At 39.1% G+C, this 12,923-nt stretch overlaps 1 non-coding gene across 1 annotated transcript; it reads right to left on the minus strand.

The window, feature by feature from the left end:
* Positions 1-4,986: 4,986 nt before the first annotated feature.
* LOC131746726 (U6 spliceosomal RNA) lies at positions 4,987-5,092 on the minus strand. The gene has a single exon (XR_009332625.1). It is a non-coding gene; the product is annotated as a U6 spliceosomal RNA (small nuclear RNA).
* Positions 5,093-12,923: the final 7,831 nt, after the last annotated feature.

Raw genomic sequence — 12,923 nt, forward strand, 5'->3', positions numbered from 1 at the left:
CGTTGCGGAGCACAGGCTCCGGACGCGCAGGCTCAGCGGCCATGGCTCACGGGCCCAGCCGCTCTGCGGCATCTGGGATCTTCCCGGACCGGGGCACGAACCCGTGTCCCCTGCATCGGCAGGCGGACTCTCAACCACTGCGCCACCAGGGAAGCCCTACTTGGTATATTTAGATAATTTATAGTTAATATAATTATTAATCTGTTAAGGCTTAAGTCTGCCATTTTATTTATTTATTTTTGTTTTCTGTTCATTTTCTCTTGTTTTTTTTTTTTTGTTTCCTTGTTTGCTTTTTCCTGCCCTCCTGTGTGTTACTTGAACATTTTTAAGAATTAAGTTTGAATCATCTATGTTATTTTGAGTGTATATCTGTATAATTTTTTTAAAGTGGTGGCTCTAAGTATCACATTATGTATATATAACTTATCACAGTCCACTGGTGTCAACATTTGTCAGTTTGAGTGATGTATAGAGAGTGATAATTCTCTTTGTATGCCTCTACTCTCCCCCATATATAATATAATTGTCTTAAAATTTTTCTCTACATTCGGTGATTTGCACTGTACGACTTTCACTTCACCATCAAATGTAACTTAGAAAATTCAAGAAAAAGAATGTCATATTTTTGCTCTTTTCATTGTTCTTTCTTCCCCGATGTTCCAAGATACATTATTTTATTGTTTCATTTCTGTATTTCCTTATTGTCTAATCTCCAAGTCATTTTTTAAGGGTATATCTGTTGACTACAGATTTTCTTAGTTTTCTTTCATCTGATAATATCTTGATATCTTCTTCATTTCTGAAGGATATTTTTGCTGGATATAGGTTCCCAGTTTGATATCTCTTTTCTTTCAGTGCTATGAAAAATTGTGCCATTTTCTTCTGGCCTCCATGGTTTCTGATGAGAAATCACTGTCATTCAAATTTTTCCCCCCTATAGATAAGATTTTTCTTTTCTATGTTTCAAGATTTTTATTTATTTTTTAATCTTTAGTTTACAGAAATTTGACTATAATGTATCTTGGTGTGGGTTTCTTTGGGTTTTTCCTGCTTGAGGTTGCGGCTTCTTAAATTTGTACATTTGTGTCTTTTGCCTAATTCAGGAAATTTCAGTCATTGTTTCTTTGAATATTTTTTTTTCAGCCCACCTACTTTTCCCTCTCCTTCTAGGACTCTGATAACATGAAAGTTAGATCTTTTACTAAAGTTCCACAGTACCCTGAGCTTATGTTCCTTTTTTATTAATTTATCCTTGGTCTATTTTCTCTGTTGTTCAGATCTGGTAATTTCTATTGTTTTGCAAGTTCCCTGGCTCTTTCCTCTGTTCTCTCAATTCCATTATTGTGCCAATCCACTGAATTTAAAAATTTTAGTTATTGTATTTTTCAGTTCTAAAATTTCCATTTTGTTCTTCTTTATATGTTCTATTTACTTGCTGAGTTGTTTTTTTTTTACAAAATTTGTTTCAGATGCATTTGTAATTGTTTGTTGAAACATTGTTATGATGATGGCTGCTATAAAATCCTTGTCAGATGATTCTAACATCTGTTATCTCAGTGTTGGCATCTGTTGATTATCTTTCTCATTCAAGTTGAAAGTTTCCTGGTTCTTGGTATGATAAGTGATTTTTTAATTGAAACCTGGACATTTTGGGTAGTTTGTTATGAGAGTCTGGATCTTATTTCAATGATCTATTTTAGCTGGCTTCATCTGACGCAGCTCTAATGGGGGAAAGAGAGTACTATACTGTTACTGTCAGGTGGGGATGAAAGTTCAGGTTCCCCATTCAACATACATTGACATCACAGTGGGGGAAGGACTACTTGTTACCATGGTGTGGGGGTGGGAGTTCCAGCTCCCCACAAGGTCTTTACTGATACCACCTCGTCTGGAAGAGGTAGAAGTGCCTTGTTTCTGCTCCCCATGTGGCCTCCACTAACATGATGTGGTTGGTGGTGGTGGTGATGGTCATGGTGGTGGTCGAGAGGCCTCATTAATTCTGGATGGTGGTGAAAGTTTTGACTCTTCACTAGGTCTCTCTGACACCAACTCTGCAGGAAGGTGGAGGAGCACCTTGATACAGCTGGGTGGGGGCAGAAATCCAGGCTGCCCATGTTATCTCCAATGACACAGCATAGAGAAGACTCATTACCACTTAGTGGGGGTGAAGGTCCCAGTTCTCCACTTGACCTTTTCTGACACCCAGAGGGAGATAGGAGAGGGTTGAACCCCTCATTATCATCTGATGAGGATGAAAGTCTAGGCTCCCCACTCATCCTTTGCTGGTGGGCATGGGAATGGGGCTAAACTTTTTCTTTGATGTTTGGTTGGAGTAGAGCAGTTATTCTCTAGAAGTTTTCTGTCTTGCTAGGTTGACCTTTCTTGATCCTTTGTCTAAAGAGAGCAGACTTTTCTCAAGGTTTCTTTTATCTTCACCCATTGACATTCCTAGGCTGCCAGCTTCTCCAACACCCAGTGAGTTATATGAGGCAAAAAGAAAATCCAGGGAGTTCACCCGAGTCATTCCTTGGGTCCTGAAGTCCCTAGCCAGCTTGTCATCTTCTCTCCACCTTTCAGAGTCTTATGTTTGTTTTGCATATAATGTCCAGGGTTTCAGCTATACTTAGCAGGAGGGATAGGGAAAAGTATGTCTACACCATCTTTCTGGAAGCAGAAGTCCAATCTCACTTACTAAGACAATGACCGAAGAAAGGAAGAAAAAATCAGATCAAGCTTTTTTGCAGATGTTGGGGCACTTTGATTACTTTGCCCTAAAGCTATGTCAGCAACTTGGAGAGCCAGTTTGCCTGAAGTTCAGAGCATCCCCATAATTAATTCCAGGCCTTGGTGTGATAATTAATAGAGTACCTCCATAGTTTGACCTTACAGATTTTGAATGAGTAGGTTCAACCTTGAAAAAAGAAACTTGCTCAATAAGCTGGTTTTACGAGTCACTTTATCATGAAGGGGGAAAAGCAAATTCATCCAACTCATTGATGTTTTCACACTAGGTTTTTTTTTTTTTTTTGGCTGCATTGGGTCTTCATTGTTGTGTGCAGGCTTTCTCTAGTTGCGTTGAGTGGGGGCTACTCTTTGTTGCAGTGCGTGGGTTTCTCATTGCAGTGGCTTCTCTTGTTGCCATGGGCTCCAGGCGTGTGGTCTTCAGTAGTTGTAGCATGTGGACTCAGTAGTTATGGCACATGGGCCCTAGAGCATGCAGGCTTCAGTAGTTGCGGCATGCACACACTAGGTTTTGATGTCTCAGAAACACTGACCATCAGCTCTCCTTGCAAAACTGGCATATGTTAGTGAGTTAGGACAAACTTTTCAAGGCACTCTCCACAAGATAAGTATTCAAACCGCTCCTTATTACAAAATTTACCCATTTTGCTTCCCCACTGAGACTACTAAGGGAATCAAGAGGCAGACCCTTTGAGGGGAAACATTACCATAATTGAGGCAACGGTTCTGCCTCATTCAGGATGTGTCCGAACCCACTCCTGCCACTTCTGCAATTGTGCAGAATTTTACCTCCATCTGTTCACTTTCTCCAACCGATACCGTGATTTGCTCAGAAGCTCATATTATCTTGTTAAAATTTTCTTAACCAGTTATTTCACGTCAGGAAATTTGCATTGAACATCTTATAGGCATCATCGTTATAAACATTGTAAACAAAGACTAATAAAATGCTCTAAACATCAACATCTGTTCAGTCACATGACTGAAAGTTAAAGAACCCACTTCACCTTGGTCTCCAGACTGGCTGCTCAAACATGCCTTTTTGAACACATTAAAATGCATTATTTGGGACTTCCCTGGTGGTGCAGTGGTTAAGACTCTGCACTCCCAATGCAGCAGGCCTGGGTTCCATCCCTGGTTAGGGAACTAGATCCCACATGCATGCCGCAACTAAGAGTTCACATGCCACAACTAAGGAGCTGGCAAGCCGCAACTAAGGAGCTCGTGAGCCGCAACTAAGGAGCCCACCTGCTGCAACTAAGAACCTGCGCAACCAACCAAATAAATAAATTAATTAAATATTTTAAAAAATAAAATGTATTATTTTACAGTTCAGTCTATAAGGACATTTTTTCTAGCTTGGCTGCCTCTTTTGACACAAAACCTTCAGTCATATCTACAGTCCCTCATCTTCTCTCCCCCTCCCCAATTACGTGGGCTTTTCCTTTCAGGGTGATCTTAACAAAAATGTGATATACAGGGTTTCCCTGGTGGCGCAGTGGTTGAGAGTCCACCTGCCGATGCAGGGGACACGGGTTCGTGCCCTGGTCCGGGAAGATCCCACATGCCGCGGAGCGGCTAGGCCAGTGGGCCATGGCCGCTGAGCCTGCGCGTCCGGAGCCTGTGCTCCGCAACGTCAGAGGCCACAGCAATGAGAGGCCCGCGTACTGCAAAAAAAATAAAATGTGATATACATAACATAAAATTTACCATTTTAGCCTTCTTTTAAGTGTACATTTCATGGCATTAAGTACATTCACATTGTTGTACAACCATCATCATCCTCCATCTCCAGAAATTTTTCATCTTCCCTAACTGAAAATCTATACTCAATTAAACAATAAATCTCAATCCCTCTGTCCTCCCAGCCCCTAATAACCACCATTCTACTTTCTGTGTCTATGAATTTGACTACTCCAGGTACCTCATATGAGTGAAATCATGCCTTATTTGTCCTTTTGAAACTGGCTTATTTCACTTAGCATGTCTTTAGGGTTCATCCATGTTGTAGCATGTGAAAAGATTTCCTTCTTTTTTACTGAGCTCCTTTTTAAGTCTGAATAACATTCCATCATATGTATATACCACATTGTGTTTATCCATTCATCCATCAGTCGACACTTGGGTTTCTTCCACCTTTGTCTATTGTGAATAATGCTGTTATAGACCAGGATGTACAACTATCTCTTCGAGACTTTGTTTTGAATTCTTTTGTTTATGTACTCAGAAGTGTAATTGCTGGATCAAAGTATGGAATGCTTCATGAATTTGTGTGTCATCTTGCACAGGGGCCATGCTAATTTTCTCTGTATTGTTCCAATTTCAGCATATGTGCTGCCGGAGCAAGCACCCAAGATGATTTTTAAACTGACCTTGAAGGAGGCTTTAGACACTTTTTAAATTTGCTTGATTGATTGCGATTTTTCACCAGAGGGTGGCTTTTCTCTTTTTTCAAGTTGCAAAAAAAATCTGTCAATTATTATTTAAAATGTACCTGTGTGAATTTATTATTATTTTAAAATAGTAACTTTGTCATTTCATAAAAGTAATATACCCTCATTTAAAAGTTGAAGCACTATAGAAAAGTTTTTTTTTTTTAAAGAGCAACTAATCATCCCAAATCCTACTAGCCAGAAATAAGTAGTGTTAATACTTTAGATACTATTCCAACTATCTCTCTCTGCATATGAGAGACAGAAAAAAATGGGTTGATAGAAATAATTTTATAGAAATGGGATTATATTGTACATATTATTATAAAATAAAAATAAAAATTAATTTTATTTTAATTCAACAGAAAAATAACTGAAGGGAAACTGAAGACATGCTAAGCTTCAGATAAATATTTCCTTACTCTGAGATATACAAGTTCCTAAAGTGCCTTTTAGATTAAGAAATATATGGAAATCTTTAAAAGATGGGAGCCATTATGTAGATCTTACTTACATAATCCTGTTTTTAAAATTTTGTGGACAGAAGTCTTATCACATTTTAGATAAGGTAATTAGCACCTCACACTTTTTCTCAACCTCTTCCCTCACCCCTTGATTTTAATTGCTTTACTATTTTTTCTTTGTCCAGATTTATAAAGTAGATATTATGGACCATTTACGTTATTGTTCACTATTTATATGAATTTGGTGCTCACCATGGGGCTTTTTCAAAGTTGCCATCTCCATACTCTGTATTTTGATTCCTTCTTGTGTTCTTGAATTTCAACAGAGTATTTTTTCAGGAAGGATTCAGAGGTACTATACTCCCTGAGTTTTCTCATGTTAGAGAATGTCAGCTGATTGCCTTTATAGTTGAATGATAATTTGCCTGGGTATAATATTCTTATGCTTACATTCTTTCCCTCAGATTTTTCTTTTTTAGCTACCTCTCCATTTTATTTGGCATTGAAGTTGCTATGAGCAGTTGGAGGTGACTTGTTTTATCTCTCTGAATGCCTGTAGAGTTATTTATTCACCTTTGAAGTTCAATAATTTAACTAGATTGTGTCTCTGTTTGTATATTCTGTAACAGTTTTCCCCGTAGTATATGATATGCATTTTCAATCTGAAAATTTGGTTCTTTTATTTCAGGGATTTTTTTTCTGTATTATATCTCTGAGTTAGCTCTATCTTACCTGTGTTGGGTTCTTTATGTCATGGACAAAATCGTTCTTCTTTTGATGCATTTTTGCTCTAAACTTTTTGTTTTTCTTCTCTTATTGTCCTGGGATAATTTTTTTCTTCATGTTATTAATTAAAATTTAAGCTCCATTCCTTCTTCTTTCTAATTTATTTGTTAGATTTCATGTTGTTGTTTTGAATCTTGATTTTTTTCCCCTCAGCTTCTCATTTTCCCTTTTCATCCAAATCTGCTATTTAGTCTCATCTTTAAGCTCTTATTTTATTGATTCTTACTCTAATTAAGATCTGTAACACTCACCACTGATGGGAAATATGCTTTTATTTTTTTGAGTTATACTTTTTCCATGTTGAAGTCTTTGTCTGAGTTTTGCTTACTTTGTCAGGATATTTAATATTTTACCATCATTTTTGTCTTTTCCTCTACCTTCCTCTTTTCTGCCTCCTCCCTCAGTTCCTCCTCTCTTTCCTAATCCTTCCTTTTGTAGCATGTTTGACTGGTGACTGTGCCATGTATTGATGGGCTCTTGCTTAATGTGGGCCACTACAGACCTTCTGTTTTCTCTAACTCAGTTGGGATTAATTGAAATAGTTATAGATTTAGGGAATTCTCTGGTGGTCCAGTGGTTAGGACTTGGCACTTTCACTGCTGAGGGCCCTGGTTCAATCCCTGGTTGGGGAACTAAGATTCCACAAGCCATGAAGCGTGGCAAAAAAAAAAAAAAAAAAAAGCTTTGGGGAAGGAGAGGGATGGACTGGGAGTTTGGGGTAGGTAGATGCAAACTATAACATTTAGAATGGATAAACAACAAAGTCCTACTGTATAGCACAGGAAACTATATCCAATCTCCTGGGATAAACCATAATGGAAAAGAATGTATATATGTGTACAACTGAGTCACTTTGCTGTACAGCAGAGATTGGCATAGCATTGTAAATCAACTATACTACAATAAAAATAAATAAATAACTAAATAAAAATAAACAATAGATTCTTAGGAAATTGCAAAAATAACATATAGAGATCACCTGTACCCCTCATCCAGGTTCTTTCAAAGACGTGGTCATATGTAACTATATACAGTTCAATATCAAGACCAGAAAACCATTGTAACAAAACCATTGTTACAATCCACAAACCTTACTGAGAGTTTAACAGTTTTACATGCCCTCACTTATGTGTGTATATTTATGCAATTTTATCACATGTATTATTCATATAACCACAACTGCAATCATGATACAGAACTGTTCCATCACCACAAAGATCCTCTGTGCTCTCCCTTTCTTCTCCTATCCACTGTCCTGTCTACACCTCTCCCCCTCCCCAACCCCTCGCAACCACTAATCTGTCCTCCTCTGTAATTTTGTGATTTGAGAATTTTGTATAAATGGAATAATACAGTATGTGACCTTTTGTGACTGGCTTTTCTTCTCACTCAGCATAATGCTCTCAAGATCCATCCAGGTTGTTGTGTGTGTTGACAGTCCCTTTCTTGTGGATTGCTGAGTAGTATTCCATGGTGTAGATGTTTGTTTAACCATTAGCCGATTTTAGGACATTTTGGTGGTGTCCAGTCTTTGGCTTTTACAAAAAACCTGCTGTGGACAATCAAGTACAGGTTTTTATGTGGACGTAAGTCTCATTTCTCTGAGATAAATGCCTAAGAGTGTGATTGCTGGGTCAAACGGTAAGTGTATGTTTAGTGCTTTAAGAGGCTGCCAAACTATTTTCCAGGATGGCTGTGACATTTTATATTCCCACTAGCAATGTATGAGAAATCCTCATCAGCATTTGGTGCTTGGTATTGTCACTAATTTTAAATTTAGCTTTCTTAATAGGTTGTATATTGGATTTAAAATGTCACTTCAAGAGTGATGGTTTCACACAGCTATTGCTCCAGGTTTTCCTGAAACAGAGATGCTAAACTTTAGGCTCAATTGCAGTTCACAACAATAAAACTCAAGTTTAAAATAGCTTTAAGCCATCCTGCACTTCCCCCCCAATTGCTACTACATTGTGGTAACATCTTGATAATCCTCAAATCTTCGTGGGGAACTTCAGCGGTTAGAACAAAGTTACCACAACCCTTGATGCTTTGGAGTTCTGAATTTTCCTCATTATCTGGCTGGAATATTTCACTAATTTCAAACTAATGCTCCAGCTTTCCTGTTTTGATCCATAATCCCATTTGAAGATATAACTTTTAAATCATTGTGTTATGAAATGATAAAAGAAGAATGAAACCAAAGCCATATGATCCAGAATTTGGGGGTTCCCTGGGAATTCATTGCAGCAGGATATTGAAATAAGCATATTCCCACATCTTGAAAATAAAATATTTAACAGAGTATATTTTTGTTAGGAAGTTAAATGATCTGTATAATTAACTTTTATCTGTTAAAGGTTAAAAAGAAAAGATGACAAATTTACTTTAAAACATCTAGGTATGCATTTTTCTGTGACCTTTGAGCAGATTCCACCCTATAGTCTTCCTTTCTCTGTTATCCTGGGCTAGCCACGTGGGCCAGTGATGTCAGTGCTAACTGTGCTTTCTACGGTCTTTTCCCTTTCCCTGATCACTTAGCAATATCTAACCCTAATATTATTTTAACTATATTGTGTTTTTTTTTTTTTGATGTGGACCATTTTTAAAGTCTTTATTGAATTTGTTACAATATTGCTTCTGTTTTATGTTTTTTGGCTGTGAGGCATGTGGGATCCCAGATCCCCAACCAGAGTTTGAACCCACACCCCCTGCATTGGAAAGCGAAGTCTTAACCACTGGACCACCAGGGAAGTCCCTAACTATGTTGTTAATACAATTGGGCTCCTGGAAAAACAAAAACTACTTATTTTCTAGCCACTATCTACATAACACAAAAGCCCTCAATATCCACTGTGTGCAGAGTGGGATGTGAATGAGAAGAGAGCTGACTCATCCTATGGAATTCTGGATGGCCCAGGATGAAGAGGCACTGGTTACTGAGCAGGCTGGGGGTGAGGGGTGGAATTACAAACTGGAGGATTTGTTGAGGATTCAATGTGGAATAAATCATTGAATTTCCCACTTCTGTGTACATAATGCCAGTACACAGAAGTCTCCAAAGACTATTTGGAGAAATTAAACCCAAGAAATTTGGAACTGAGGTTCAGCAAAATTAACTGAAGGTCTACAGGTGAAATAATTCTACCATCAGCCTTACCTCTCTCTGCTTAGTGTGCAGACCAGCTTAATCCCCAAAAAGATAGGAAAGAAGAAGGATTTTCTCTGGAGAAACTGAATTTCCCTGGAGAAAAGACCTCCATGATTTGGGGAATCCACCCATGCAATGGCTAGGTTCCTTCCTCACCACCCTAATATAAGCCTGCTGTGCATGAATCTTGCCAGGTCTCTGAATTTTCAGTCAGTTTTTAAACACAGACAGACAATCAAATGTCACCAGACAAATGAGGAAAGCCTTCATCCTGAAAGAGAGAAACCAAAGTAAAAAAGCAAAACTGAATAAAGCAATCTGGGAGAAGCAGAGATAATATAGCAAACAGAAGAAAACTTCCAAAACTGCCACCAACCCAGTTCTAATAAATATTCTCAGAGAGCAATGCGAAGGTATTGCATCTCTAAAACAAGGACAAGATACTATAAAGATCTCATTGAAATAAAATGATAGTTCAAATAAAAATAGGTGGAAGGCCAAGTCAAGGAAATAAGACAAAAAGACAAAGCTTTGGAAAATATGAGGATAGTGAGAAGAAACATAAAGAATAAACCCTAAAAATCCCACCTCTGTCTAAGAAGTTTCCAGGAAGAAAGAAGAGAAGAAACAGGGAAGGAAACAGAGGAAAAGCTGTATGAAAAAAAATTCCCAAATGAAGGATGCCAGCCTCCTGATTAAAAAGGCGCACTTCCTAAAGAGGACACATCAGAATGAGAGAAGGGAGACCCATGTTAAGGCACATCATAGAGAGGTTTTAGAACCTGGGATTAGGAGATTCCCTAAAAGCTTCCAAATATAAAACAATACAAAAGAATTCATATGCAAAGGACTAGGATCAGAATGACATCAGACTTCTCAGTAGCAACATTGGGTACCAGAAAGCAGCTGAACAATAGCATCAAAAACTTTATGGAATATACTTTTCAACCAGGAGTTTTATACCTTGCCAGGCTATCAGTTCAGTGTGAGGGCAGAATTAAGACATCTTCACCTATCCACAGACAACTTGCCTGATTAAAACTCTTTCATAGAAAACATTAAGAATATGTCCCAGCAAATCCTGAGTAATCCAAAAGAGGAGATGTCATGGCACCCAGGAAATAAGGGATGCAATTCAGGAAAACACTGAAGAGAAAGAAGGTACAGGCTGACAGCAGAGAGGACCACCAGCTGGGTGCGGAGGAGGAGGTTGGAGATGAGTATGTGGAAAGAATTAAGAATATGCATATGGAAAATTTTGCAAGTGAAAGTACTAATTTTTAAAAACTACCCAAAAGTGTGTACATGAAAGGATATGTAATTGTACACTGCTCAGCTCTGCAGTGAAACCACAAATAATTTGCTGTGTGATCATAGTGTTGCAAACCCTTACATTGGTGAGAAGTTTTTCCTTTGCAAGTAAATGAAAACTCAAAGTGGCTTAAGCCATAAAGGGAATTTCAGTATTTTGCTCACATGATTGGCAACTTAGAAGGTAGTTTAGGCTCCAGATGAGGCTTGATTCAGGAGCTCTCTAAAATCTTTAATTTCCATCATTCCCCTTGGCAATATCTATTCAAAGTAATACCGGCTTTCTTCATGGGTGCAAGGTAGCTTCCAGTACCCTCTAGGGGTTTCTAGGGTTCAGTCCATCAGGGAGAGAATACTTCCCTAGGGACTTCTGCAGAAAAACAAGGAAATTCTGTCCCAGTTTCCTCCAGAAAGCATCTCATTGGTCAATATTGGGTTACATGCCTTCTCTTGATCAGTCACTGTAGCTTGGGGGATGGGGTTTAGCCAGTCAGGGCCCAACCCTGTAGCCAGAGATCATGTCAGTTTCCAAGGAAAGTGGTGACTGTGTAGGGGAACAGTGGGTACCCAAATGGAAATCAAGGTACGGTTAAAAGAGGAAAGAGAATGGAGGTTAGGTTGCCAACAACCAGCAAATGTCTATTTTACAACACCAATTATTTAACTAAAAATTGTGAAATAGCTGGAGGGGACCATACAGATTGGTGGAATAAAGGAGCCAAACCGACATCCATCATAATTCAAAATCAGTAGAGAATGTCTGAAATGTATGGATCAATAGATAACAGTTTAAACATATTATTTAGACACGTGGAGGGAGCTAGTAGAAAAAACAACTGCGAGAGTTATAAAGAGTTATAAGTCATTACATCTGGGCAGCTAGTCTGGGGATGGGGTGGAATAGGGCAGGGCATTATGATTTTTCATGAGAAGCTTTTTGTATGATTTGATTTTAAAACTATGTTCAAATGCATTACTTTTTTTTTTTTTTTTTTTTTTTTTTGCGGTACGTGGGCCTTTCTGTTGTGGCCTCTCCCGTTGCGGAGCACAGGCTCCGGACGCGCAGGCTCAGGGGCCATGGCTCACGGGCCCAGCCGGTCTGCAGCACGTGGGATCTTCCTGGACCGGGGCACGAACCCGCGTCCCCTGCATCGGCAGATGGACTCTCAACCACTGTGCCACCAGGGAAGCCCTCAAATGCATTCCTTTGATTAAACATTTAAAAAATCTCCAAGCTGTCATGAAAAAAACATAAAATAACATGAAATGGAAAAGCAGGAGGCTGCCGACTTTGCCTTGTGAAAAAGACATGTAAAAGTGCAAAAATTCAAAATGGCACCCCCAGCCATTTTTTAGTTAAATCCACATGCCATGGATGTGTGCAGTGTTCTGTGATTTCCTGCACCTCTAGCACACTGCTACATATCCCCGGGGAAGGAAAGAATATGCCCTAGTTTGAGAAGTATAGATTAAGACACATCAGGACAAAGAATCTGAAAGGTTTTAAAAAGGAAAAACTCATACTTTACCCTAGAGGAACACCAAGGCCAGGTCCCCTGTGAGCATAACACAATACAACAACACAAAGAAGAGGCTAAAAAGATGCTGGCTTTGGGGTGCTGTCAAGAGCTTTGCCCTGGCACTCTTCTTTCAATGTGGGCCAAACTCTGTTACATTGTCCTACCTTTTGTCACAGACAGTTCCACTTCTTGTGTTGTTTCTCCTTAGACCATACATGCTGCTCCAGCACCGCTCAAAGGCCTTTTCTTTAGTTTGTGTCACCAGCCTGATCGAAATCTGTTCATTCCTCCTGGGACCCTGGACCCAGCAGGGTAGCATCATGTAAAGAGCCATATCTGGAGCACAGGGGCACACATACAGGATGTCCCCGTTGGGAAGACTTAGGTGTGAAAGGACAGACCACAAAGACAGAGAGTAGTTTAGGCACTACAGTCCTTCCTGGCTGCTGTGTTTGATAACCTCCAAATTATAAAGGCAAACCCCAGTATTGATGACAAGGAGTGACCAGATAGGGTTCAG

The sequence above is a fragment of the Kogia breviceps genome, chromosome 1 (genome assembly GCF_026419965.1).
Source record: "Kogia breviceps isolate mKogBre1 chromosome 1, mKogBre1 haplotype 1, whole genome shotgun sequence".
In the NCBI taxonomy this organism is placed as follows: Eukaryota; Metazoa; Chordata; class Mammalia; order Artiodactyla; family Physeteridae; genus Kogia; species Kogia breviceps.